We start from the raw sequence: 26975 nt of genomic DNA, 5'->3' as shown, positions 1-26975 counted from the left end.
ACTGGGCAGAAAAAAGGGCGACAGTCCGCCCAGGCGGGAGGAATATGGGGTTTCATGACACATATTTCAACTGGAGAGGTATTAGAGGCCTGCGTTGGCCACAGGTACTAATGGAGGTAATCAACATAGGGAGAGAAGCAACAGGTCCGGTTATCTTAGTTATACACGCTGGGGGAAACGACTTTGGTCATTACAAGAGCGCAGAACTAATGGCAATAATGAAGCTATACACTGAGCGCTTCAGAGCATTTTTTAGTAAACGAACTATAATATGGTCAGAGATTGTGCCGAGAGCGGTATGGCGAGGTGCGCGAGACAGTGCAGCCATCGAACGGACAAGGCGGCTAATAAATATTCGGATGGCAAGATTTTTAAAGGAAAGAGGTGGTGTAGTGATAAGACACCGAGAACTGGAAGGAGATAAAGCTGGCCTCATATGGCCCGACGGTGTTCATTTAACGGATATTGGACTGGACATATTCCTGTCAGGACTCCAGGACGGAGTGGAGCAAGCGTTAATGATGATGGGTGGGAGTCGGAGTCCTGCATACGAGTATGCAGGATCCTCCGTGGCCTGAAATAGATAGGACATGTTGGAAAGTTACTCTTGTTGGCCAACTTTGCCAGTGTGGAGACACAGGGCATGCTGCAACAAGAGGAATTATTTTTGGAAATAAAATGCCTTTCTAATGGAATGAGTTAAAGAGTTAATAAAGCTGTGACTAGTGTTGAGCATTCCGATACTGAAATATCGGGTATCGGCCGATATTCGCGGTATCGGAATTCCGATACTTAATTCCGATACTTTTGCAATATCGTATACCGGAATCGGAAGTTCCCATAATGCAATGAGCCATTTTCATTTTATTCAGCCAATGAGGATCCTAAGAAGTGTGGGCACATCCTGTTAGGCATGTAGGCATCTTAACTAATGGCATGGCTGTGATTGGCTGCTGAAATGATGTCATGATGCACTATAAAAGCCGCCGCCGCCATTTTGAGCTCACTCTGCTGTGAATTCAGTTAGGGATAGGACGCTGTTGTTCTGAGGGACAGTTTTAGCTACCTATTTGGTCTATTCTGCTTTACCCAAGCTACTTTATAAATCGCTGTGCCTTGCAGTGCTAGTGCACAGTTCTCTGTGCTGTTCACCGCTTTCTGCAAGGTCTCTGTGTGTGAGTGCAGCTCACGCTGTAGTGTGTGCTTCAGCCACGTCTGGTTGTAGTGCACTCAGTGTGTGTCACTGCCTCATACATTGTCCTTTTTTGCCAATTCATAATTTTTCCTGATATCTCCTATTAGTGTGGTGGTTCCATCCGTATTCAGCTAAATTGGTTCCAAACACACTATATAGGAGTAGATAGAGAAATTTTTTTGGTCTTGCAGCGCTAGTGCACAGTGCTCTGCATCTGTACTGTTCACCGCTGTCTGCAAGGTCTGGTGTGTGAGTGCAGCTCACCCTGTAGTGTGTGCTTCAACCACGTCTGGTTGTAGTGCACTCAGTGTGTGTCACTGCCTCATACATTGTCCTTTTTTGCCAATTCATAATTTTTCCTGATTTCTCCTATTAGTGTGGTGGTTCCATCCGTATTCAGCTAAATTGGTTCCAAACACACTATATAGGAGTAGTTAGAGGAGCCTTTCTGCAGCATTGGGCCCTGCAGCCCCAGCCAGATTAGTATTAGCCTATTTTTTGCAGCCTCATCTATTGCATTGTAGGTTACCTTCCTACATTGTAATAGCTACAAAAAGTTTGTGATACTATCGTTATTACATCTTTGGGCACATCCAGTGTCTTTTTGTGACAAAAAAAACCTAAATAAAGTTCACCAAACACTCCTCTTTACAGTTGTGTAGGCCACATTAGCTCATATTAAAGTCTAGTCCACACTTTATAAAATTAGTGTTTCTTATACCTGTTAGCAGCTGTTCAGGAATAAGCACACTAAGCCCTTAGTACTTTTCTGCCTATCTTTATCAGTCTACCAAGATGAAGAAGGCAGGGAGTAAGGCATGTGGTCGTGGGCGTGGGCGTGGGCGTGGAGTTTCTGCAGGGAGAGGACGTGAGGATTCTGTGCCTGCAGGGAGAGGACGTGGGGATTCTGTGCCTGCTGCGGGCACCAGTGACTCAGCATCCCCCAGTTTTACCAGGGAACAGTCCTTTATGCGCAGCTTTGTAGGAGCTAGCCGTACCCCACTGCTGCGCGAGGACCAAATTGAAGCTGTTGTCAGATGGATGGCAGCTAACACATCGACTTCAATTAGTTCCAGATCCTCTCAGGTCCTGAGCACTGAAGAGCACCCATCTGTCTCTTCACCACCTGCCAAATTGCCCAGGCAGTCAGAGAGCCCTGGACAGGAGCCATCTCTACTTCTGTTCTCTGAATCTCTTGGCTTGGAAAGAGGGGGCCAGCCAAGCAGAATTCGAGAATTTGAAGAAGAGGTAGTATGCAGTGATGCGCAACCGTTTTGTCTCTCTGAATCTGAAGAGGCGGGTGGGCCAGTGCCTATGGTCAGCAGCACACCTCAGTACGCATCTGATGATGAGACTCAGGTGCCACTTTCTGGTGCGTACTGTGCTGTCGAGACTACCCAGGAGAAGCAGTTGTTTGAAGAGGGTGGCGTAGACGATGAGGTCCTTGACCCATCATGGCGTGAGGGACAGGAAGGTGGTGGGAGCAGCTCTGAGGAAGAGATTCCCCGAACAGCCCAAAAAGGAGGGAGAGGGAGGGGGCAGACTTGGTTGCCTGTAGCCTCCACTTCGGCACCCATTAGTAGCTTGGCTCTTCCAAAATCCAAAGCGGGCGCTCCCAAGACTTGCAGTGCCTGGTCCTTTTTTGACACAGTTGCAGATGACATTTGCTTTGTCAAATGCAAGCTGTGTAATCAGAAGGTGAAAAGAGGGAAAAGTGTCAGCAACCTCAATACCACAAATATGTGGAAACATGTGCGGACCAAGGACGTGGTGGAGTTACAAAAACACACTGAAGACCTAGGCCAACCTACAGCGCCACCTACCACCTCTTCAGCTCGTGTTGTAGCCTCTTCCTCCAGCTCACACACAGCTGGTTCGGCTTCCTCACAGGATCGCCATGGAAGAATCTCTGGCACTGTTGTACAGAGACACAGTGTAATTCCACCCACAGCACCACTTTCCCAGTCATCCTCACACTCCCAGGCCAGTCTACAGCCATCGTTAGCACAGGCATGGGAGAAAAGGCGCCCATACTCGGCAAACCACCCCCGAGCACAGGCTCTGAATGCTGGCATTGCTAAACTACTGGCCCTTGAAATGCTATCATTCAGGCTAGTGGAGACTGACACATTCCGTAACTTTATGGCATTGGCAGTCCCACAATACAACGTGCCCAGCCGATTTTATTTCAGCAGGCAAGCCGTCCCTGCCCTGCAACATCATGTGGAGGGAAAAATTAAACATGCGCTACAAAACGCCGTCAGTAGCAAGGTCCACCTGACCACCGATGCGTGGACCAGTAAGCATGGACAGGAACGATACCTTTCCCTCACTGCCCATTGGGTAAATGTTGTGGAGCCGGGTACAGATCTTGAGAGTGGCGCTGTACGTGTTCTGCCAACTCCAAGGATTGCAGGAATCCAGTCTGTACACATTGACTCCTCCTCATACTCCAGTTCCTCTGAATCAGTGCTGCAGGAGCCGTCACGGTCTACCTCCACATCGACCCGTGAACGGTTACCTGTTATGGTCACCAATATGAGCACAGCCGTGGCCAAACGTCAACAGGCCGTATTAAAATTAATTTCTTTGGGAAATCGAAGCCACACAGCGCAGGAGCTCTGGAATGCCATCAAGCAGCAGAGCGACGTGTGGTTTGTGCCAGCGAATCTCCAGCCAGGCATGGTAGTGTGTGACAATGGCCGAAATCTGGTGGCAGCTCTGGGCCTAGGCAACCTCACTCACATCCCATGTCTGGCACATGTGCTCAACTTGGTCGTGCAGAGTTTTTTGAGGGACTATCCGGATCTTGATGCACTGCTTCACAAGGTCCGCATAGAGTGCGCTCACTTGCGGCGTTCCAGCAATGCAAGATCACGCATTGCAGCTCTGCAGCGCCGATTACGTCTTCCGGAACATCGCATCATATGTGACCTACCCACCAGGTGGAATTCAACGTTACATATGTTGGAGAGGTTGTGTGAGCAGCAGGCAGCAGTAATGGAGTACCAGCTGCAGCAGGCGCAAACAAGTCGCAGTGCGCGCCATTCACACTTCACCACCACTGAGTGGGCCTCTATGAAGGACATTTGCCACGTTTTGCGTGCCTTCGATTATTCCACGCGGATGGCGAGTGCAGATGATGCACTAGTCAGCATGACTATCCCCCTTATCTGCCTGCTTGAAAAAACACTGCAAGCACTAAGGGACGAGGTTTTGGAAGAGGTGGAGGATGAGGAGTCACAAATGCAATCTGCTTCTCTACAGTCTGCGCAACGTGGTTCCTCACAAAGGCCTAGGCAGGGGACACTTTGTGAGGAGGATGAGGAGGAGTCAATGGATGAGGAAGACATCTGTCCAGAGGAGGGAGGTACACAATGCTCTAGTAGTCAGTATCTAGAGCAGGGGTCTCAAACTCGGCTGGGTATATGGGCCGCACATGGAAAAAATTTGAATTTGGGGGGCCGCATTCTTTGTTCAATGTGACATTTTTAGTGATACCATTTTTTTTTGTATACACCTTTTGAACATTTTTTCCGTGTTTATTTTTTTATGGCTTGGGTCGTTATGGATGTGGCGATAATAAACGTGCACTTTTTTGTGTTTACTTTAGTTTACATATAAAACAGCATTTTTAGTGCACAATATTTTTTCATGCTTTATTTTTATTTTTTTGATTTTTACAATTTTGTTTCCCCCAATTGGCCACATTCAGTAATATTGTCTTACAATTAGCATCATATAGTAATAATGGCAAACATCTTGTAGTAATGTTCTCCATCCAAGTCCCCATCTTGTACTAATGTGCCCCATCCAGGTCCCCATCCTGTGGCTATGTGCCCCATCCAGGTCCCCATCTTGTGGCTATGTGCCCCATCCAGGTCCCCATCTTGTGGCTATGTGCCCCATCCAGGTCCCCTCTTGTGGCTATGTGCCCCATCCAGGTCCCCATCCTGTGGCTATGTGCCCCATCCAGGTCCCCTCTTGTGGCTATGTGCCCCATCCAGGTCCCCATCCTGTGGCTATGTGCCCCATCCAGGTCCCCTCTTGTGGCTATGTGCCCCCTGTGCTGTTCTTCACACACACACATAAAAAAAAAAAAAGATGATTCTCACCTGTCCTCCGTTCCCTCGGCGGCCTTCCTGCAGATGTGGCCCGCAGGCACCACAGAGTCCGACCCCTTGACGATCCCGACCTGGTCCAGGAGGAGCCGCCGACAGCAGCGCTGCATTGCCGCACAGAGACTGTCTCCCAGCACAGAATTTTCAATGTCAGCCGTCGGCCAATCAGAGGCCAGCAGCTGACATCTGCATATGGCAATGACGTCATACTCGCTGCGCCGACACGCAGATATCAGCTGCTGGCCTCTGATTGGCCGGCGGCTGGCATTGGAAATGCAGTGCTGGGAGACAGTCTCTGTGCGGCAATGCAGCGCTGCTGTCGGCGGCTCCTCCTGGACCTGGTCGGGATCATCAAGGGGTCTGTGCCTGCGGGCCGCATAAAGCAGCCTCAGGGGCCGCATGCGGCCCGCGGGCCGCGTGTTTGAGACCCCTGATCTAGAGCGAGGGTGGGGTGATGCAGAGCAGGCAGAGATCACGCCTCAAGCAGGGGACAGCGTTTCTTGGCCAGTTGCCAGTTTGCAGCACATGGTTGATTTCATGCTGCAGTGCCTGAGAAACGACCGCCGCATCGCCCACATTCTCAACACGGCTGATTATTGGGTGTCCACCCTCCTAGATCCTCGCTACCGGGACAACTTACAAAGCCTCATAACACCGTTGAACCGGGAGCGTAAAATGCGGGAGTACCAAGACGCACTGGTGCATTCCATCATGTTCTCCATTCCAACCGAGAGCAGTGCTGCTAGTGCTTTACAAAGCAGCTCAGTGCGTCGAGGCAGTGGAGGAAGCTCTGCACAAAGAGGGAGCAGAAGCAGCGCCTCAGCACAAGGCAAGACCAGTATGGCCGAAATGTGGCAAAGTTTTGTGTCCCCGCCGCCACAAATGTCTACACCATCACAGACGGCTCCAGTCAGCAGGAGGCAACGTTTCCGTCAGATGGTGACAGACTACATGTCTTGCCCTCTTAGTATACTCCCAGACGGCTCTTCTCCCTTCAAGTTTTGGGTCTGTAAGCTGGATACATGGCCAGAGCTTAGTCAGTATGCATTGGAGGTGCTAGCTTGCCCTGCTGCTAGTGTATTATCGGAACGCGTCTTTAGTGCCGCAGGTGGTGTACTAACAGACCGTCGCATGCGACTATCCTCCGATAACGTTGACTGGCTTACTTTTCTCAAAATGAACAAGGCCTGGATCTCTCATGAATTTGCCAGTCCTCTTCCAGAATAAATAATTGGTTGGCAACAGTATCCAGGTCTCCTGTTGTGTTCATGTTTCTACCACCTGAACTGTAATCCCTGAGCTCCAACACCGCCAGTTGGCGCTTGGAAGTGCCGTCTGCACAGTCAACACTTGCTGCCGTGTTATTGGGGTTCAGTAACGTCAGCTGTTCCCCTGCTGTGCGGACGGCAATTTCTCCTGCTCTGTCCACATTCTCACTACTACAGATTTTAAAGTTGCTCCAATTACACCTCTGATTCCTCTGTTTTCAGTATTATCCCTGAGCTCCAACACCGCCAGTTGGCGCTCGGAAGTGCCGTCTGCACAGTCAACACTTGCTGCCGTGTTATTGGGGTTCAGTAACGTCAGCTGTTCCCCTGCTGTGCGGACGGCAATTTCTCCTGCTCTGTCCACATTCTCACTACTACAGATTTTAAAGTTGCTCCAATTACACCTCTGGCTCCTCTGTTTTCAGTATTATCCCTGAGCTCCAACACCGCCAGTTGGCGCTCGGAAGTGCCGTCTGCACAGTCAGCACTTGCTGCCGTGTTATTGGGGTTCAGTAACGTCAGCTGTTCCCCTGCTGTGCGGACGGCAATTTCTCCTGCTCTGTCCAAATTCTCACTACTACAGATTTTAAAGTTGCTCCAATTACACCTCTGGCTCCTCTGTTTTCAGTATTATCCCTGAGCTCCAACACCGCCAGTTGGCGCTCGGAAGTGCCGTCTGCACAGTCAACACTTGCTGCCGTGTTATTGGGGTTCAGTAACGTCAGCTGTTCCCCTGCTGTGCGGACGGCAATTTCTCCTGCTCTGTCCACATTCTCACTACTACAGATTTTAAAGTTGCTCCAATTACACCTCTGGCTCCTCTGTTTTCAGTATTATCCCTGAGCTCCAACACCACCAGTTGGCGCTCGGAAGTGCCGTCTGCACAGTCAACACTTGCTGCCGTGTTATTGGGGTTCAGTAACGTCAGCTGATCCCCAGCTGTGTGTCCGGCAAATTCTCCTGCTTTGTCCACATCCACTGTACTACGGATTTAAAACCTCCTCCAAATACACCTCTGGCTCCTCTGTTTTTAGTATTTACCCTGGGCTCCAATACCGCTAGTTGCTGCTCAGAAGTGCCGTCTGCACAGTCAACACTTGCTCCAGTGTTATTGGGGTTCAGTAACGTCAGCTGATCCCCAGCTGTGTGTCCGGCAAATTCTCCTGCTTTGTCCACATCCACTGTACTACGGATTTAAAACCTCCTCCAAATACACCTCTGGCTCCTCTGTTTTTAGTATTTACCCTGGGCTCCAATACCGCTAGTTGCTGCTCAGAAGTGCCGTCTGCACAGTCAACGCTTGCTCCAGTGTTATTGGGGTTCAGTAACGTCAGCTGATCCCCAGCTGTGTGTCCGGCAAATTCTCCTGCTTTGTCCACATCCACTGTACTACGGATTTAAAACTTGCTCCAATTACACCTCTGGCTCCACTCTGTTTTTAGTATTTACCCTGGGTTCCAGCACCGCCAGCTGGTTCTCGGTAGTTCCATTTGCTCTTGTACCTTCTACTACCCATCCGGGTTCCAGTACCGTCAGCTGGTTCTCGGCAGTGACTTTGGCACGGGTACTCCCTCCTGCCCAGCCTGGTTCCAGCACGCCAGCTGTTTCCGGGTAGTGTCAACGTCACTTTGCCTCCAATGCGTTGTCCTGTCGTGTTGCGGTCGGGTTAGCCGACTCTATGGTGCCTGCAGTTTAGGTGACTCCTATGTGGGCTGCGGGATCTGGCAATGAAGGCTGGTTCCATAGTGCTAATAGGACAAGCACCCCCTGTAGGACTGTGGGTTTTGGTAACTGCGGCCGGCTTGCGGCCTTGAACTTTTTTTTACATGGGTACCTTCTGCTACCCATCCGGGTTCCAGTACCGTCAGCTGGTTCTCGGCAGTGCCTTTGGATTAGGTGCCTCCTTCTCGGTATCCAAGTTCCACCAACGTCTGCTGGTCCTTGGTAGTGCTTTCTGGCACAGGTACCTCCTGCTTAGTAACCGAGTTCCAGTACCGTCAGCTGGTCTTCGGCAGTTCCATTGGCTCTTGTACCTTCTGCTACCCATCCGGGTTCCAGTACCGTCAGCTGGTCCTCGGTAGTTCCATTTGCTCTTGTACCTTCTACTACCCATCCGGGTTCCAGTACCGTCAGCTGGTTCTCGGCAGTGACTTTGGCACGGGTACTCCCTCCTGCCCAGCCTGGTTCCAGCACGCCAGCTGTTTCCGGGTAGTGTCAACGTCATTTTGCCTCCAATGCGTTGTCCTGTCGTGTTGCGGTCGGGTTAGCCGACTCTATGGTGCCTGCAGTTTAGGTGACTCCTATGTGGGCTGCGGGATCTGGCAATGAAGGCTGGTTCCATAGTGCCAATAGGACAAGCACCCCCTGTAGGACTGTGGGTTTTGGTAACTGCGGCCGGCTCGCGGCCTTGAACTTTTTTTTACATGGGTACCTTCTGCTACCCATCCGGGTTCCAGTACCGTCAGCTGGTTCTCGGCAGTGCCTTTGGATTAGGTGCCTCCTTCTCGGTATCCAAGTTCCACCAACGTCTGCTGGTCCTTGGTAGTGCTTTCTGGCACAGGTACCTCCTGTTTAGTAACCGAGTTCCAGTACCGTCAGCTGGTCTTCGGTAGTTCCATTGGCTCTTGTACCTTCTGCTACCCATCCGGGTTCCAGTACCGTCAGCTGGTCCTCGGTAGTTCCTCAGCTTTCTTGTACCTTCTGCTACATTTCCAAGTTCAAGCTTTTTGAAATGGTTCTTGGTAATCACTCTAGATCTCCCTGACGAGGACCCTGAAGACGAGGACCCTGAAGACCAACCCTAAGAAGACGAGGACCCCGAAGACGACGACCCTGAAGACGAGGACCCTGAAGACCACCCCGAAGAAGACGAGGACCCTGAAGACCACCCCGAAGAAGACGAGGACCCCGAAGACGAGGACCCAGAAGACCAACCCGAAGAAGACGAGGACCCCGAAGACTAGGACCCCCGAAGACGACAACCCTGAAGACCACCCCGAAGAAGACCAAGAAGATGACCCTGAAGAAGTTGACCAAGAGGACAAAGAAGAGAAGACAAGCACCAAGATACAGAAGAACAAGAGACAGAAAACCAAGAAGCAGAAATACAAGAAGCTGCAGAACAAAAAGCGGAAGAACATTAAGCATAAGACTAAAAATCAGAGCAAAAGATAATATCTAAATTATAAGCAGAAGATGACTAAGCAGTGTATGGGGGTGAGTCCGTTCCTCCTCGTGGTGCCCCTGGCCCCTGAAAAGACCTGCTGCTGCAGGCCAAACTGAACGCGGACAAATCCTGTTGTAAATCTTTTGTGACGGGCAGAACGAAGGGTGTAATGTCCAACCTTTTATAGATAACAACTACAGGAATGCCTGCCACAAATAAGAATATGATGAAGAAGAAGAAGATGAAGAAGATGAAGAAGTAGAATATGAAGAATGTAAAAAAAAAGAATAATACGAAGAAGGTGAAGAAGAAGAAAATGAAGAAGGTGAAGAAGAAGTGGATGAAAAAGATGCTGAGGATGATGAAGGAGAAAGTGTGGGAGAAGTAAAAAAGAAGGTGAAGAGCATGGAAGTAGTGAAACATAAATATCTGACAAAATATAAAAATACTTAACATAGTCAATATTTCCGTAACTCAGAACGTCTTAAAAAAAAATATTAATTCCTGCTATTCCATTTGATTGGGCTAAACCTCTATGCCTTTATTGTCTCCCCCACCTCCCCCAATACATTCTACATTATTCTTAGTTGTTTTCCTCCATGTAGAATTAACCTACAAGGAAAGAAAGGGTTTATTTTCATTCCGATATTTCTGTCCCATTGACTTGCATTGGTTTCCGGTATCGGAATCGGCGATATCCGATACTTTTTCGGTATCGGTCCGATCCAATCCGATCCGATATTTCCCGATATCGGAAGGTATCGCTCAACACTAGCTGTGACTGATCCTCACCCATCCAGTTGTAAGAGTTACATTATTGTATTGTTAAGGAAGGGGTGGCGGTAGGGGGGCTGAGCGTCGGGGTTTCGTTGGGGGTCCCCACAGTCTAATTTTTTCACCTCGTATCACATCAGGTACATGTCAGGCAGGTCTTACAGATACTCAAAGATAATACATTTCTCTGGTTTGACAAATAATTTATGTTCTCCATCAGGAGGTCCCTTTTTTGGGTTATTTCTTATCATTCACTGTTTTTGCATGGATCTGGCAAAAGTCCGGACGGTACTGGATTGGTATAATATTCAGGACTTAAAGGCATTACAAATTTTTTTGGGTTTTGCCAGCTGCTACTGTAAGTTCATCAAAAACTTTTTGGTAGTGGCCAAACCTCTGATGGACGATTTTGCCAAATAATAAACTCTTCATTTTTTTTTTTCTATTTTTCTTTCCATTCTTGTAGCTAAACACAATCCAGCTAAGTTTTAAAATTGAAATGAAGCCCCTGTACCCTCCTCTCTAGGTGCTTCTGTACCAACTCCTCCCTGGTCCAGGACAGTCTCTGTATCACGGCCTCCATCAATAACCTATTGACACATGATTGTGGCAGCCCTCATGTGCTGGTATATCACGCTGCCAATAGAAATGGGAAGCGGCACAGAAATCACAAAATAAAGGCAGTGTTTGTGGTAATGCAAGAATCCAACAAGCAGAGTAGTCCACACGTCGTACAACAGCCCAACATGGATGATGAAAAGCAGTGACCAGCCCAGGGGATGGGGATGACTCGGTACCCTGGCCTTTGCCTGGCCTTGGGGATGTCGCGGTGGTCGGCTCCCAGGCCCGTACCCTGGGGTCACTCTTTAAAAGGGTGGTTGTTTGTTAATTTTATGAACGTTCGTGACGCCACCTGTGGTTTCTGATGATAATCACCAGCGCTGCAGCAGTCCACTGAGGCCGGTGATAAGGTTGCTCGATGGTATAGCTCCCCACAGGCGGAGCTAGGCCTCAGGGCAGCGTATGCAAGGGGAATGCAGGACAGGCGAGACCCAGCCGGGTCAGAGCAAGAACGGGGACGGACACGGTAGTCACTTCAGTACCTTTTACTGATGGAAAGTCAGGCACATCCCGGAGCACTGTAGGGTGAAGGGTGCATATCAGGATCCTCCCCCATGAGCGGGTGTAGGGCTTCCTGTTTCTTGCCTCTGCGTAGTAAGTTTCTGACCTGCCTGGAGCTAGGCCTAACTTTGTCTCTGTCTTGCGCTGGCTGACCTTGTGGTAGGGCCTTTTCTTGGAGTACACGCTCCTCAGCTTGCGGGGCCTATGTGTCTCCCGGCTCTGTTACATATCAGCACTCTAGCGATCCTGGGACCTGTAGTTCTCCAGGGATTCCGGTTATGCCTTACTGGGTCGTAGAGATCCCGCTAAGCTTCGGACCTGGTGTCCGGTAAATTCTTCGGGGTGAGCTAATTAAGCTCCTCTGCCCCCTATGTACTCACTCTCCACTCACCTTTGGTCCCGCTCGGGCCCTCACTAGGCAACACACACTGCAGCCGGGACACTGCTCTTCTTCGCCGCTCTCAGAGCGTCGGCACACTCCTAGCTCTCTATCCTGAGCTGAGTTCTAGTCTGGAATCACTCTACAGACTGTACTGAACTCTTTCTGCAGGAACTCCTAGGCTCTGGCTCGACTGCACTGAGTCCTTCTGTGTCTGAGCAGGAAACTGCTGAATCACTTTCTGGGCTGCCTGGCTCCACCTTCCCTTTATATATCCCTAGCGGGCTCCCTCTGGTGGTCTGAGGTGGAAGGTGGAGGTGTGTGAATGCTTATGAGGGCGTCTTGTGGAGGAATCCATCAATGCACACTTCTAGGATCTGTGATACCAAGCTCAGCTGGGCGTCACAGCAGCGAACGTCGCGTCTTCAGGCGTCTGTGTAAGAACATCACATTTTTGTTTTCCTCCCTGAATAAGCACCAAATGGAATAGCTGAATGCCAGGATACAGAGACCGGCGGGGGGCAGGGAGGCGCTGTCCGCTGGATTTTGTGCTGGTTTCACAAGCGGTCACCCTGCAGTTTTCTCTGAATTTGCTGTGGAGACTTTTCACAACACATCTAATAATTGTGAACCTTCCACCTCACATGTTTATTATCTTGTCAGCTGGGCGGAATGAAAGCCGGACAAGAATGATCCTTATTACATATAATGGCTGCATTGAGCGATGGGGAAAAGCCGCAGAGGACTGAGAGCAGGAGGGCAGAGGGGTTTCCTCTTCCTCATAGGAGAAAGTCTACAGGGACCAGTACAGAAGCCAGTGAGAAAGGGAGACAAGGGCTGAGCCACTTACACAGACAGAAAGCTGAGGAGAGGAGGACATGTTATTACTCCAGGATCCGCTCCATTCCTTCCCTATGTGGCATTCAAGCCCTGAGCTCAGCTTTTCTGGAGCCCCATAGAGAATGAATGGAGCTGCAGTTGATCCCTGACTTTCCACTCCTTCCCGATCAGACAATGGTTCGCAGCGGTCAGACCCCACAATCAGTAAGTGATTACCGAGCCTGTGGATAAGTGATAACTTGTTTTCTTCAGACATCCCCTTTAAGCAATGGAGCATGCCAGCAGAGAAGGTGGGAGAAGGCGCTGGTTACAGGGGAGACTTTACCTCTGGAGGCCGCATATAGGACATGTGAGGGGCGGACACTTCCCGTATTCATCATTACTGAGCCCCCGCTCTGTACGGCTCTTATCTGAGCTGCAGGAGACGCAGCAGTTACTAATCAGCCGCTCTCCATTCACTTGCAGCCGTCCGAGCTCTGCTGTGCCTGTTAGGGGTGAAGTTCGGGTCCTAGGAGGCATCGTCTATGCAGCCTGCACAGCAGATCACAGCCCGGGCACCACATCTCCGGGTTAATCTCCACCTTTTGAGTTACTTCTTGTGCAGCAGCCCCATGCAAGTTGCTCTGCTCTCCTCGGCCAGCTCCTGCTGAAGACTGAGCTCCTCTGCCCAATCTAGGAGCTCAATAATAACCTGCTATCTTATTACGGTATTATTATTCTTTCCTATTGCTACTAATACTACCCTATACCTAGAGTGTTGATCCAAAAGAAGGCAAAAACCTCAGGACACCTTCAGCCAATTTGTGTCACAGCGGAAAAATTCCTTCTTGACCCCGAGAAAAGGCGATCAGTCCTAGAACCCTGGATCACACTGCTATTCTACCTACTACTATTACTACTGTTATTTTATTACTTTCTTACTATTATCACTAGTATTATTACTCAAATTACACTAATACTGATATACTGCCACTATATTACTACTATCCTGCTATTATTACTTTGGTGGATTTATACTTACCAGCCGGTATTGCCGTATGATGTTATCGGCAGAGAGGTCCCAGCAGGATGGTCCACATGATGTTCCTCTTTCCTCTCAAATACCGGTTGATGTAATGGCGGACTTTGTTCTGGTTCTGCTTCTTCCTTTTTGTTGTAGGATCGATTGTTGTCTTTTCTGGCCTTTGGCCATCCCTTTCCCCCTAGGGATCTTAAGGTGCAGTTCTGTCCTCTTCGGTCTCCTCTTCGGTTTCCTCTTCAGTGGGTCTCCTCTTCGGTGGTTCTCCTCTTCGGTGGGTCTCCTCTTTGGTGGGTCTCCTCTTCGGAGGGTCTCCTCTTCGGAGGGTCTCCTCTTCGGTAGGTCTCCTCTTGGGTCTCCTCTTCGGTGGGTCTCCTCTTCGGTGGGGTCTCCTCTTTGGTGGGTCTCCTCTTCGGTGGAGTCTCCTCTTCGGTGGGGTCTCCTCTTCGGTGGGGTCTCCTCTTCGGTGGGGTCTCCTCTTCGGTGGGTCTCCTCTTCGGTGGGTCTCCTCTCGCCCTGTACCTGTATGCCTGCCCTGTGTGCTGCACAAAAGTATATAACAAAGTGTGTGTGTACACAGATATCTATCTCCTGAATGGAATTACTGCTAGATCTCCTGTACATAGAAATATGAGGTTCTTAGCGCACATTTTGAGCAAATTGTGCGAGCCCATCTGCCAACGTCAAGGCGACCTCTTCAGATGGGTCCCTACACTAACACTACACTAACTTAGTAACTGGGACTATTTTTTTTTATTATTACCACCATTTTTACTATTTATTATTTTTGCATTAATCCAATTAATTATAACTGTTATAAAACTAATTAAAAAAAATAAATTCTAATTTTTTTATTAATCTTGTGATTCTAATAATGGTATTACTAAAATCCCTATGCCTAAAGCTGTTGATCCAGAAGAAGGCAAAAACCCCAGGACACCTAACGCCAATTTGTGTCACGGGAAAAATTCCTTCTTGACCCCGGGAAAAGGCGATCAGTCCTAGGACCCTGGATCAAACCTAATAATGTTATTACAAGTTAAATATTACACTAATTATTGTATTACTGGAGTTATTTTAATTTGTTTGTATAAATCTAACTATTTGATATGGTTATTATTAACATTGTGCTATCTTATTACGGTATTATTCTTCTTTCCTATTGCTACTAATACTACCCTATACCTAGAGTGTTGATCCAAAAGAAGGCAAAAACCTCAGGACACCTTCAGCCAATTTGTGTCACAGCGGAAAAATTCCTTCTTGACCCCGAGAAAAGGCGATCAGTCCTAGAACCCTGGATCACACTGCTATTCTACCTACTACTATTACTACTGTTATTTTATTACTTTCTTACTATTATCACTAGTATTATTACTCAAATTACACTAATACTGACATACTGCCACTATATTCCTACAATCCTGCTATTATTACTTTGTTGGATTTATACTTACCAGCCGGTATTGCCGTATGATGTTATCGGCAGAGAGGTCCCAGCAGGATGGTCCACATGATGTTCCTCTTTCCTCTCAAATACCGGTTGATGTAATGGCGGACTTTGTTCTGGTTCTGCTTCTTCTTTTTTGTTGTAGGATCGATTGATGTCTTTTCTGGCCTTGGGCCATCCCTTTCCCCCTAGGGATCTTAAGGTGCAGGTCTGTCCTCTTCGGTCTCCTCTTAGGTTTCCTCTTCGGTGGGTCTCCCCTTCGGTCTCCTCTTCGGTGGTTCTCCTCTTCGGTGGTTCTCCTCTTCGGTGGGGCTCCTCTTCGGTGGGGCTCCTCTTGGGTTTCCTCTTCGGTGGGTCTCCTCTTCGGTGGGTCTCCTCTTCGGTAGGTCTCCTCTTCGGTGGGTCACCTCTTCGGTGGGTCTCCTCTTCGGTGGGTCTCCTCTTCGGTGGGTCTCCTCTTCGGTGGGTCTCCTCTTCGGTGGGCCTCCTCTTCGGTCTCCTTCGTGGGTCTCCTCTTCGGTGGGTCTCCTGTTCGGTGGGTCTCCTCTTCGGTGGGGTCTCCTCTTCGGTGGGGTCTCCTCTTCGGTGGGTCTCCTCTTCGGTGGGGTCTCCTCTTCGGTGGGGTCTCCCCTTCGGTGGGTCTCCTCTTGGGTCTCCTCTTCGGTGGGTCTCCTCTTCGGTGGGGTCTCCTCTTCGGTGGGTCTCCTCTTCGGTGGGGTCTCCTCTTCGGTGGGTCTCCTCTTCGGTGGGGTCTCCTCTTCGGTGGGGTCTCCTCTTCGGTGGGTCTCCTCTTGGGTCTCCTCTTCGGTGGGTCTCCTCTTTGGTGGGATCTCCTCTTCGGTGTGGTCTCCTCTTCGGTGGGTCTCCTCTTGGGTCTCCTCTTTGGTGGGTCTCCTCTTTGGTATCCTCTTTGGTGGGTCTCCTCTTGGGTCTCCTCTTCGGTGGGTCTCCTCTTGGGTTTCCTCTTCGGTGGGTCTCCTCTTCGGTGGGTCTCCTCTTCGGTGGGGTCTCCTCTTCGGTGGGTCTCCTCTTGGGTCTCCTCTTCAGTGGGTCTCCTCTTGGGTATCCTCTTTGGTGGGCCTCCTCTTGGGTCTCCACTTCGGTGGGGTCTCCTCTTCAGTGGGGTCTCCCCTTCGGTGGGTCTCCTCTTTGGTGGGGTCTCCTCTTCGGTGGGGTCTCCTCTTTGGTGGGGTCTCCTCTTCGGTGGGTCTCCTCTTCGGTGGGGTCTCCTCTTCGGTGGGTCTCCTCTTGGGTCTCCTCTTCGGTGGGGTCTCCTCTTCGGTGGGTCTCCTCTTGGGTCTCCTCTTCGGTGGGGTCTCCTCTTCGGTGGTGTCTCCTCTTCGGTGGGTCTCCTCTTCGGTGGGGTCTCCTCTTCGGTGGGGTCTCCTCTTCGTTGAGGTCTCCTCTTGGGTCTCCTCTTCGGTGGGGTCTCCTCTTTGGTGGGTCTCCTCTTGGGTCTCCTGTTCGGTGGGTCTCCTCTTCGGTGGGGTCTCCTCTTGGGTCTCCTCTTTGGTGGGGTCTCCTCTTCGGTGGGTCTCCTCTTCGGTGGGGTCTCCTCTTCGGTGGGGTCTCCTCTTGGGTCTCCTCTTCGGTGGGGCTTCCTCTTTGGTGGGTCTCCTCTTCGGTGGGGTCTCCTCTTCGGTGGGTCTCCTCTTCGGTGGGGTCTCCTTTTGGGTCTCCTCTTCGGTGGGGTCTCCTCTTGGGTCTCCTCTTCGGTGGGGTCTCCTCTTCGGTGGGGTCTCCTCTTTGGGTCTCCTCTTTGGTGGGTCTCCTCTTCGGTGGGGTCTCCTCTTGGGTCTCCTCTTCGGTGGGGTCTCCTCTTCGGTGGGGTCTCCTCTTGGGTCTACTCTTCGGTGGGGTCTCCTCTTCGGTGGGTCTCCTCTTCGGTGGGGTCTCCTCTTGGGTCTCCTCTTCGGTGGGGTCTCCTCTTGGGTCTCCTCTTCGGTGGGGTCTCCTCTTCGGTGGGTCTCCTCTTCGGTGGGGTCTTCTCTTCGGTGGGGTCTCCTCTTCGGTGGGGTCTCCTCCTGGGTCTCCTCTTCGGTGGGGTCTCCTCTTCGGTGGTTCTCCTCTTCGGTGGGGTCTCTTCTTCGGTGGGGTTTCCTCTTCGGTGGGGTCTCCTCTTGGGTCTCCTCTTCGGTGGGTCTCCTCTTCGGTGGGGTCTCCTCTTCGGTGGGGTCTCCTCTTCGGTGGGGTCTCCTCTTCGGTGGGTCTCCTCTTCGGTGGGGTCTCCTCTTGGGTCTCCTCTTCGGTGGGGTCTCCTCTTTGGTGGGGTCTCCTCTTCGGTGGATCTCCTCTTCGGTGGGGTCTCCTCTTCGGTGGGGTCTCCTCTTGGGTGGGGTCTCCTCTTGGGTGGGTCTCCTCTTGGGTGGGGTCTCCTCTTGGGTGGGGTCTCCTCTTGGGTGGGGTCTCCTCTTGGGTCTCCTCTTCGGTGGGTCTCCTCTTCGGTGGGGTTTCCTCTTCGGTGGGGTCTCCTCTTCGGTGGTGTCTCCTCTTCGGTGGGGTCTCCTCTTGGGTCTCCTCTTCGGTGGGGTCTCCTCTTCGGTGGGGTCTCCTCTTCGGTGGGGTCTCCTCTTCGGTGGGTCTCCTCTTGGGTCTCCTCTTTGGTGGGTCTCCTCTTTGGTGGGATCTCCTCTTCGGTGTGGTCTCCTCTTCGGTGGGTCTCCTCTTGGGTCTCCTCTTCGGTGGGTCTCCTCTTGGGTATCCTCTTTGGTGGGTCTCCTCTTGGGTCTCCTCTTCGGTGGGTCTCCTCTTGGGTTTCCTCTTCGGTGGGTCTCCTCTTCGGTGGGTCTCCTCTTCGGTGGGGTCTCCTCTTCGGTGGGTCTCCTCTTCAGTGGGTCTCCTCTTGGGTATCCTCTTTGGTGGGCCTCCTCTTGGGTCTCCACTTCGGTCGGGTCTCCTCTTCGGTGGGGTCTCCCCTTCGGTGGGTCTCCTCTTGGGTCTCCTCTTCGGTGGGGTCTCCTCTTCGGTGGGTCTCCTCTTCGGTGAGGTCTCCTCTTCGGTGGGGTCTCCTCTTCGGTGGGGTCTCCTCTTCGGTGGGGTCTCCTCTTCGGTGGGTCTCCTCTTGGGTCTCCTCTTCGGTGGGGTCTCCTCTTCGGTGGGGTCTCCTCTTCGGTGGGTCTCCTCTTCGGTGGGGTCTCCTCTTCGTTGAGGTCTCCTCTTGGGTCTCCTCTTCGGTGGGGTTTCCTCTTCGGTGGGTCTCCTCTTGGGTCTCCTGTTCGGTGGGTCTCCTCTTCGGTGGGGTCTCCTCATGGGTCTCCTCTTTGGTGGGGTCTCCTCTTCGGTGGGTCTCCTCTTCGGTGCGGTCTCCTCTTGGGTCTCCTCTTCGGTGGGGCTTCCTCTTCGGTGGGTCTCCTCTTCGGTGGGGTCTCCTCTTCGGTGGGTCTCCTCTTCGGTGGGTCTCCTCTTCGGTGGGGTCTCCTCTTCGGTGGGGTCTCCTTTTGGGTCTCCTCTTCGGTGGGGTCTCCTCTTGGGTCTCCTCTTCGGTGGGGTCTCCTCTTCGGTGGGGTCTCCTCTTTGGTGGGTCTCCTCTTTGGTGGGTCTCCTCTTTGGTGGGTCTCCTCTTTGGTGGGTCTCCTCTTTGGTGGGCCTCCTCTTTGGTGGGTCTCCTCTTCGGTGGGGTCTCCTCTTGGGTCTCCTCTTCGGTGGGGTCTCCTCTTCAGTGGGGTCTCCTCTTCGGTGGGGTCTCCTCTTGGGTCTCCTCTTCGGTGGGGTCTCCTCTTCGGTGGGTCTCCTCTTCGGTGGGGTCTCCTCTTGGGTCTCCTCTTCGGTGGGGTCTCCTCTTCGGTGGATCTCCTCTTCGGTGGGGTCTTCTCTTCGGTGGGGTCTCCTCTTCGGTGGGGTCTCCTCCTGGGTCTCCTCTTCGGTGGGGTCTCCTCTTCGGTGGGGTCTCCTCTTCGGTGGTTCTCCTCTTCGGTGGGGTCTCTTCTTCGGTGGGGTTTCCTCTTCGGTGGGGTCTCCTCTTGGGTCTCCTCTTCGGTGGGTCTCCTCTTCGGTGGGGTCTCCTCTTCGGTGGGGTCTCCTCTTCGGTGGGTCTCCTCTTCGGTGGGGTCTCCTCTTCGGTGGGGTCTCCTCTTCGGTGGGTCTCCTCTTCGGTGGGGTCTCCTCTTCGGTGGGTCTCCTCTTGGGTCTCTTCTTCGGTGGGGTCTCCTCTTCGGTGCGGTCTCCTCTTCGGTGGATCTCCTCTTCGGTGGGGTCTCCTCTTTGGTGGGGTCTCCTCTTGGGTGGGGTCTCCTCTTGGGTGGGTCTCCTCTTGGGTGGGGTCTCCTCTTGGGTGGGGTCTCCTCTTGGGTCTCCTCTTCGGTGGGTCTCCTCTTCGGTGGGTCTCCTCTTCGGTGGGGTCTCCTCTTCGGTGGGGTTTCCTCTTCGGTGGGGTCTCCTCTTCGGTGGGGTCTCCTCTTCGGTGGGTCTCCTCTTCGGTGGGGTCTCCTCTTCGGTGGGGTTTCCTCTTTGGTGGGGTCTCCTCTTCGGTGGGTGTCCTCTTCAGTGGGGTCTCCTCTTCGGTGGGGTCTCCTCTTGGGTCTCCTCTTCGGTGGGTCTCCTCTTCGGTGGGGTCTCCTCTTCGGTTTGGTCTCCTCTTCGGTGGGGTCTCCTCTTCGGTGGGGTCTCCTCTTCGGTGGGGTCTCCTCTTCAGTGGGTCTCCTCTTCGGTGGGGTCTCCTCTTCGGTGGGGTCTCCTCTTCGGTGGGTCTCCTCTTCGGTGGGGTCTCCTCTTCGGTGGGGTCTCCTCTTCGGTGGGGTCTCCTCTTCGGTGGGTCTCCTCTTCGGTGGGGTCTCCTCTTCGGTGGGGTCTCCTCTTCGGTGGGGTCTCCTCTTGGGTCTCCTCTTCGGTGGGTCTCCTCTTCGGTGGGGTCTCCTCTTCGGTTGGGTCTCCTCTTCGGTGGGGTCTCCTCTTCGGTGGGGTCTCCTCTTCGGTGGGGTCTCCTCTTGGGTGGGTCTCCTCTTGGGTGGGGTCTCCTCTTCTCAGGAAACACAACCAGATATTAGGAGCAATCCTCAACTGACAGAGTGCTACTACTGACCACCGCGCTGCCCTCATCCCTCTAAGAAAGTGTTTTTTCCTGTTTTACACAGAATGCAGACTACTGTGCAGCAACCTATACTCCCGAGGGGCCGCAGGAAACTGGAGTGAATAATGTCCTCCTCTTCCTTTAAATTACGCTTATGCCATGTTCTCACTAGTGCTATCGGCTTCCATTGGCGATTTAAGCTTTTTGGTATTTTTGATGCTGTATAGTTAGTCACAAAATTACCTGAGACGTAATAAATAGCATTAAAGCTGCAGTAATTTTTTTATATACACTGCTCAAAAAAATAAAGGGAACACTTAAGCAACAGAATATAACTCCAAATAAATCAAACTTCTCTGAAATCAAACTGTCCACTTAGGAAACAACACTGATTAACAATCAATTTCACATGCTGTTGTGCAAATGGAATAGACAATAGATGGAAATTATTGGCAATTATCAAGACACCCTCAATAAAGGAGTGGTTCTGCAGGTGGGGATCACAGACCACATCTCAGTACCAGTGCTTTCTGGCTGATGTTTTGGTCACTTTTCAATGTTGGTTGTGCTTTCACACTCGTGGTAGCATGAGACGGACTCTACAACCCACAGAAGATGCTTAGGTAGTGCAGTTCATCCAGGATGGCACATCAGTGAGAGCTGTGGCAAGGAGGTTTGTTGTGTCTGTCAGTGTAGTGTCCAGAGGCTGGAGACGCTACCAGGAGACAGGCCAGTACACCAGGAGAGATGGAGTGGGCCTTAGGAGGGCAACAACCCAGCAGCAGGACCGCTACCTCCGCTTTTGTGCAAGAAGCAACAGGAGGAGCACTGCCAGAGCCCTGCAAAATGACCTCCAGCAGGCCACAAATGTGCATGTCTGCACAAACGGTTAGAACTGACTCCATGAGGGTGGTATGAGGGCCCGACGTCCACAGATGGGGGTTGTGCTCACAGCCTAACACTGTGCAGGATGCTTGGCATTTGCCACAGAACACCAGAATTGGCAAACTCGCCACTGGAAAGCAGGTTCACACTGAGCACATGTGACAGACGTGACAGTGTCTGGAGACACCGTGGAGAGCGATCTGCTGCCTGCAACATCCTTCAGCACGACCGGTTTGGCAGTGGGTCAGTAATGGTGTGGGGTGGCATTTCTTTGAAGGGCCGCACAGCCCTCCATGTGCTTGCCAGAGGTAGCCTGACTGCCATTAGGTACCGAGATAAGATGCTCAGGCCCCTTGTGAGACAATATGCTGGTGCAGTGGGCCCTGGGTTCCTCCTAATGCAGGACAATGCCAGACCTCATGTGGCTGGAGTGTGTCAGCAGTTCCTGCAAGATGAAGTCTTTGAAGCTATGGACTGGCCCGCCTGTTCCCCAGATCTGAGTCCGATTGAGCACATCTGGGACATCATGTCTCGCTCCATCCACCAACATCACATTGCACCACAGACTGTCCAGGAGTTGGCGGATGCTTTAGTCCAGGTCTGGGAGGAGATCCCACAGGACACCATCCGCAACCTCATCAGGAGCATGCCCAGGTGGTGTAGGGAGGTCATACAGGCACGTGGAGGCCACACAATACTGAGCCTCATTTTGACTTGTTTTTAGGACATTACATCAATGTTGGATCAGCCTGTAGTGTGTTTTTTCACTTTAATTTTGGGGGTGACTCCAAATCCAGGCCTCCATTGGTTAATAAATTTGATTTCCATGGATGACTTTTGTGTGATTTTGTTGTCAGCACATTCAACTTTGTACAGAACAAAGTATTCAATGAGAAAATGTAATAGTGGGGAAGGTCGTAGCCTTCCCTTGAGACTGAGAGAGTAAAAGGAAGAGTTCCTGAAGACAGACCTCCCCAACTGTGGTAGGCCAAGCTAAGGGGGTTAGCTTTAGTGGTCCAGTTGGTAGAGCAGAGGGGGAACTTAGTGCCCTTATCAAGCCTAGAGAGATATAGAGCTTGTTCCTGGTATAGTTCCTTCTGGGCTGTAGTACCTGAAAACAGCCACAAGATGCCACTGTTCGGGGTGCAGATGTCAGGTTGAGTCTGCTAGCCGAGCTATAGACAGTGATGGGTTAAGGTTCTGTGATGACAGCTCACTGAGGGTGGGCATATTAGGAAAGTCTCTGTTTTAATTTCCTGTATCAGGAAGTGATTGAGTAGTACAAGAAGGGATTGCGACCTGATGAGACAGCCTTACTATAGTGGCTGCTAGGGTAGACGGGAGCTCCGAACCCTCAGACAGTGAGATCCCAGTGCGCAGTTCTCCCCACGCATGAGCACGAGTCCTGTTCGCTCGCCGTAGAAACTCACCAAAGCGTAGTGAGGACACGGGGCACTTCTGGTCTGCAGGCAGCAGAGGAAGCTAAACAGTACTCCAAGCCAAGACGTGGGGAGAGATATCGGATCCGTTCACTGTTAATACAGAGGAGTCTCTAGGGCCAGGAATTATAGCCACAGAGATGCTCCGCCTAAAGAGGGAACCAGGGCTGAAGCAGTTAACAGCGCCTGTGAGGGAGATGATTGCCTGTCGGGCCTTATCCATTATATCTGACTGTAAATACTGTAAATATTCCTCTTCCCGAAGTAAAGTCCAAGTTCTGGTTAAGATCCTCGTGTCCTCTGAAATTATTGCTGCCCTGGTCCCAGAAGAAAATTGCCTGGAGACAGCCGCGATCGGATGGCGTGAAGTAAGTGAAGAGCACTACATACACAGCCACGCTTCAGAGAGAGGACACGTATTGTCTGTAGGGTGCCATAGCGAGAGGGGGCTACAGCTCGCCCACGACTACCTCGCTGGGGCACCTTACAAATATTTCATTCATTCAGATCTAGGATGTGTTATTTGAGTGTTCCCTTTATTTTTTTGAGCAGTGTATTTTAACCCAGCTAAAAAGTGAACTGGCCCCCTCCTGGGGGGAAACTTGAAAAAATGTCTGAAGTCAGATCAAGTCCATTCTCTTCCTTCAGCTTGGCTCCGCTGGGCGCAGTTCTTCTTTAGCAAATGTTCATACAAAATCATCAATGGAAATAAAATTTATTAACCAATGGTGGCCTGGATTTGGAGTCACCCCCAAAATTAAATTGGAAAAACACACTACAGGCTGATCCAACTTTGATGTAATGTACTTAAAACAAGTCAAAATGAGGCTGACACACTCCAGCCACATGAGGTCTGGCATTGTTCTGCATTAGGATGAACCCAGTGCCAACCGCTCCAGCATATGGTCTCACAAGGGGTCTGAGGATCTCATCTCTGTACCTAATGGCAGTCAGGCTACCTCTGGCGAGCACATGGAGGGCTTTGCAGCCCTCCAAAGAAATGCCACCCCACACTATTAGTGACCCACTGCCAAACCGGTCATGCTGAAGGATGTTGCAGGCAGCAGATCGTTCTCCACGGCGTCTCCAGACTCTGTCACGTCTGTCACATGTGCTCAGTGTGACCCTGCTTTCATCTGTGAAGAGCACAGGGAGCCAGTGGTCGACTTTGCCAATCCTGGTGTTCTGTGGCAAATGCCAAACGTCCTGCACGGTGTTGGATTGTGAGCACAACCCCCATGTGTGGACGTCGGGCCCTCATACCACCCTCATGGAGTCGGTTTCTAACCATTTGTGCAGACATATGCTCATTTGTGGCCTGCTGAAGGTCATTTTGCAGGGCTCTGGCAGTGCTCCTCCTGTTCCTCCTTGTACAAAGGCGGGGGTAGCGGTCCTGCTGCTGGGTTGTTGCCATCCTACGGCCCCCTCCACGTCTCCTGGTGTACTGGCCTGTCTCCTGGTAGCGCCTCCAGCCTCTGGACACTACGCTGACAGACACAGCAAACCTCCTTGCCACAGCTCGCATTGATGTGCCATCCTGGATGAGCTGCACTACCTGAGCAACTTCTGTGGGTTGTAGAGTCCTTCTCATGCTACCACGAGTGTGAAAGCACAACCACCATTCAAAAGTGACCAAAACATCAGCCAGAAAGCACTGGTACTGAGATGTGGTCTGTGGTCCCCACCTGCAGAACCACTCCTTTATTGAGGGTGTCTTGATAATTGCCAATAATTTCCATCTATTGTCTATTCCATTTGCACAACAGCATGTGAAATTGATTGTCAATCAGTGTTGTTTCCTAAGTGGACAGTTTGATTTCACAGAAGTTTGATTTACTTGGAGTTATATTCTGTTGTTTAAGTGTTCCCTTTAGTTTTTTGAGCAGTGTGTATTTTCTTATGTCCATGTATTTACTACTAAAAGTAATTTTTTACATTTAGATTTCATTTTTCACTGGTTATTACAGACTTATTGCTTCCCTGCACATTCAAGTTTCATGTTTTCTTTGGGCATAGATCAGTTAAAAGGCACTCAGGAAAAAAAACAGATGAAAGATCTACAAACTCTCCCTTAAGACTGCCAGAAGGAGCTCACTGATAGATTCTCAGTTAGCTAATTTTGCAGCCAGGAATAGACAGTGCAGCGCAGATGCTACAGAAGGCAACATTTTTAATGAAACTCAATAACGGAAATCAATTTTAGCCCCAAATACTTGCATTAAAGTAAAAAAAACAAATGGCCCCAAAGCAGGACAACCGCTTTAACTCCTTACCAACATCTGCCGTACGTGTCTGGTATAAGTCAGTAGCGGGTGTACAGTCATGGCCAAAAGTATTGAGAATGAGACAAATAGTAATTTTTCCAAAGTTTACTGCTTCATTTTTTGTAATGGCAATTTGCATATACTCCTGAATGTCAAGGAGTGATCAGCTTAACAGCAATTACTGTACTTGCAAAGTCAATATTTGCCCAGAAAATGAACTTTAACCCCCAAGACACATTTCAACATCATAGCAGTCCTGCCTTAAAAGGAGCAGCTAATATCGTTTTAGTGATTGATCCATTAACACAGGTGTGGGTGTTGATGAGGACAGGGCTGGCGATCAATCAGTCATGATTAAGTAAGAATGACATCACTGGACACTTTAAAAGGAGGCTGGCTCTTGGTATCATTGTTTCTCTTCAGTTAACCATGGTTATCTCTAAAGAAACACGTGCAGCCACCATTGCACTGCACAAAAATGGCCTAACAGGGAAGAGTATTGCAGCTACAAAGATTGCACCTCAGTCAACAATCTATCGCATCATCAAGAACTTCAAGGAGAGAGCTTCCATTGTTGTCAAAAAGGCTCCAGGGCGCCCAAGAAAGACAAGCAAGCGCCAGGACCAGATCTTAAAACTGTTTCAGCTGCGGGATCGGACTACCAGCAGTGCCGAGCTTGCTCAGGAATGGCAGCAGGCTGGTGTGAGTGCTTCTGCAGGCACTGTGAGGCGGAGACTCTTTGAGCAAGGGCTAGTTTCAAGGAGGGCAGCAAAGAAGCCACTTCTCTCCAGAAAAAACATCAGGGACCGACTGATATTCTGCAAAAGGTACAGGGAGTGGACTGCTGAGGACTGGGGCAAAGTCATTTTCTCTGATGAATCCCCTTTTCGATTGTTTGGGACATCTGGAAAACAGCTTATTCGGAGAAGAAGAGGTGAGCGCTACCACCAGTCTTGTCTCATGCCAACTGTAAAGCATCCTGAAACCATTCATGTGTGGGGTTGCTTCTCAGCCAAGGGAATCGGCTCACTCACAGTCTTGCCTAAAAACACTGCCATGAATAAAGAATGGTACCAGAATGTCCTCCAAGAGCAACTTCTCCCAACCGTCCAAGAGCAGTTTGGCGCCCAACAATGCCTTTTCCAGCATGATGGAGCACCTTGCCATAAAGCAAAGGTGATAACTAAATGGCTCATGGAACAAAACATAGAGATTTTGGGTCCATGGCCTGGAAACTCCCCAGATCTTAATCCCATTGAGAACTTGTGGTTAATCATCAAGAGACGGGTGGACAAACAAAAACCAACAAATTCTGGCAAAATGCAAGCATTGATTATGCAAGAATGGACTGCTATCAGTCAGGATTTGGTCCAAAAGTTGATTGAGAGCATGCCAGGGAGAATTACAGAGGTCTTGAAGAAGGGGCAACACTGCAAATATTGACTTGCTGCATTAACTCTTTCTAACTGTCAATATAACCTATTGGTACTCATAATATGATTGCAATTATATTTCTGTATGTGATATAAACATCAGACAAACACTAATAAAAACCAGAGGCCAGCAGATCATGTGAAAATATAATTTTGGTGTCATTCTCAAAACTTTTGGCCATGACTGTATGGAGCAGAGTCAGCTCGCCCCGTACATGGCAGATAATGGCTGTGACAAACAACCAGGACCTGCCTCTAAGAGCTGCGAGTGGAGCGAAGATCTGCCCACCACTGTTAACCTGTTCAGTGCTGCTGTCAATCACTAACAGCAGCATTAACAGCGCGCCGGCATTGGGACGCATCGTTCCATGCACCCACCGGCGCTCCTGTGACGCGATCACAGGGTGCAGATGGACTGCTATGACATCCGGGGGTCTGCTGAAGCCTCCGTGCCTGTCATCATAAAGCTTCATTTGGGCTGTAAAGAAGACCGTGATTTTGCTATATGGAGCATTACTGTGGTATCGCTGTATATAGCACAAGCAATCAGATAATGTATACAAATGCAGTGAAAATTAAAAAAAAAAAAGTGTAAAATATTAAAACCCCACAAGTT

Source organism: Phyllobates terribilis, unplaced genomic scaffold (genome assembly GCF_046119375.1).
Source record: "Phyllobates terribilis strain yellow unplaced genomic scaffold, ASM4611937v1 Scaffold_239__1_contigs__length_3013552, whole genome shotgun sequence".
NCBI classification, from domain to species: domain Eukaryota; kingdom Metazoa; phylum Chordata; class Amphibia; order Anura; family Dendrobatidae; genus Phyllobates; species Phyllobates terribilis.
Note: the sequence above shows the minus strand (reverse complement) of the source record.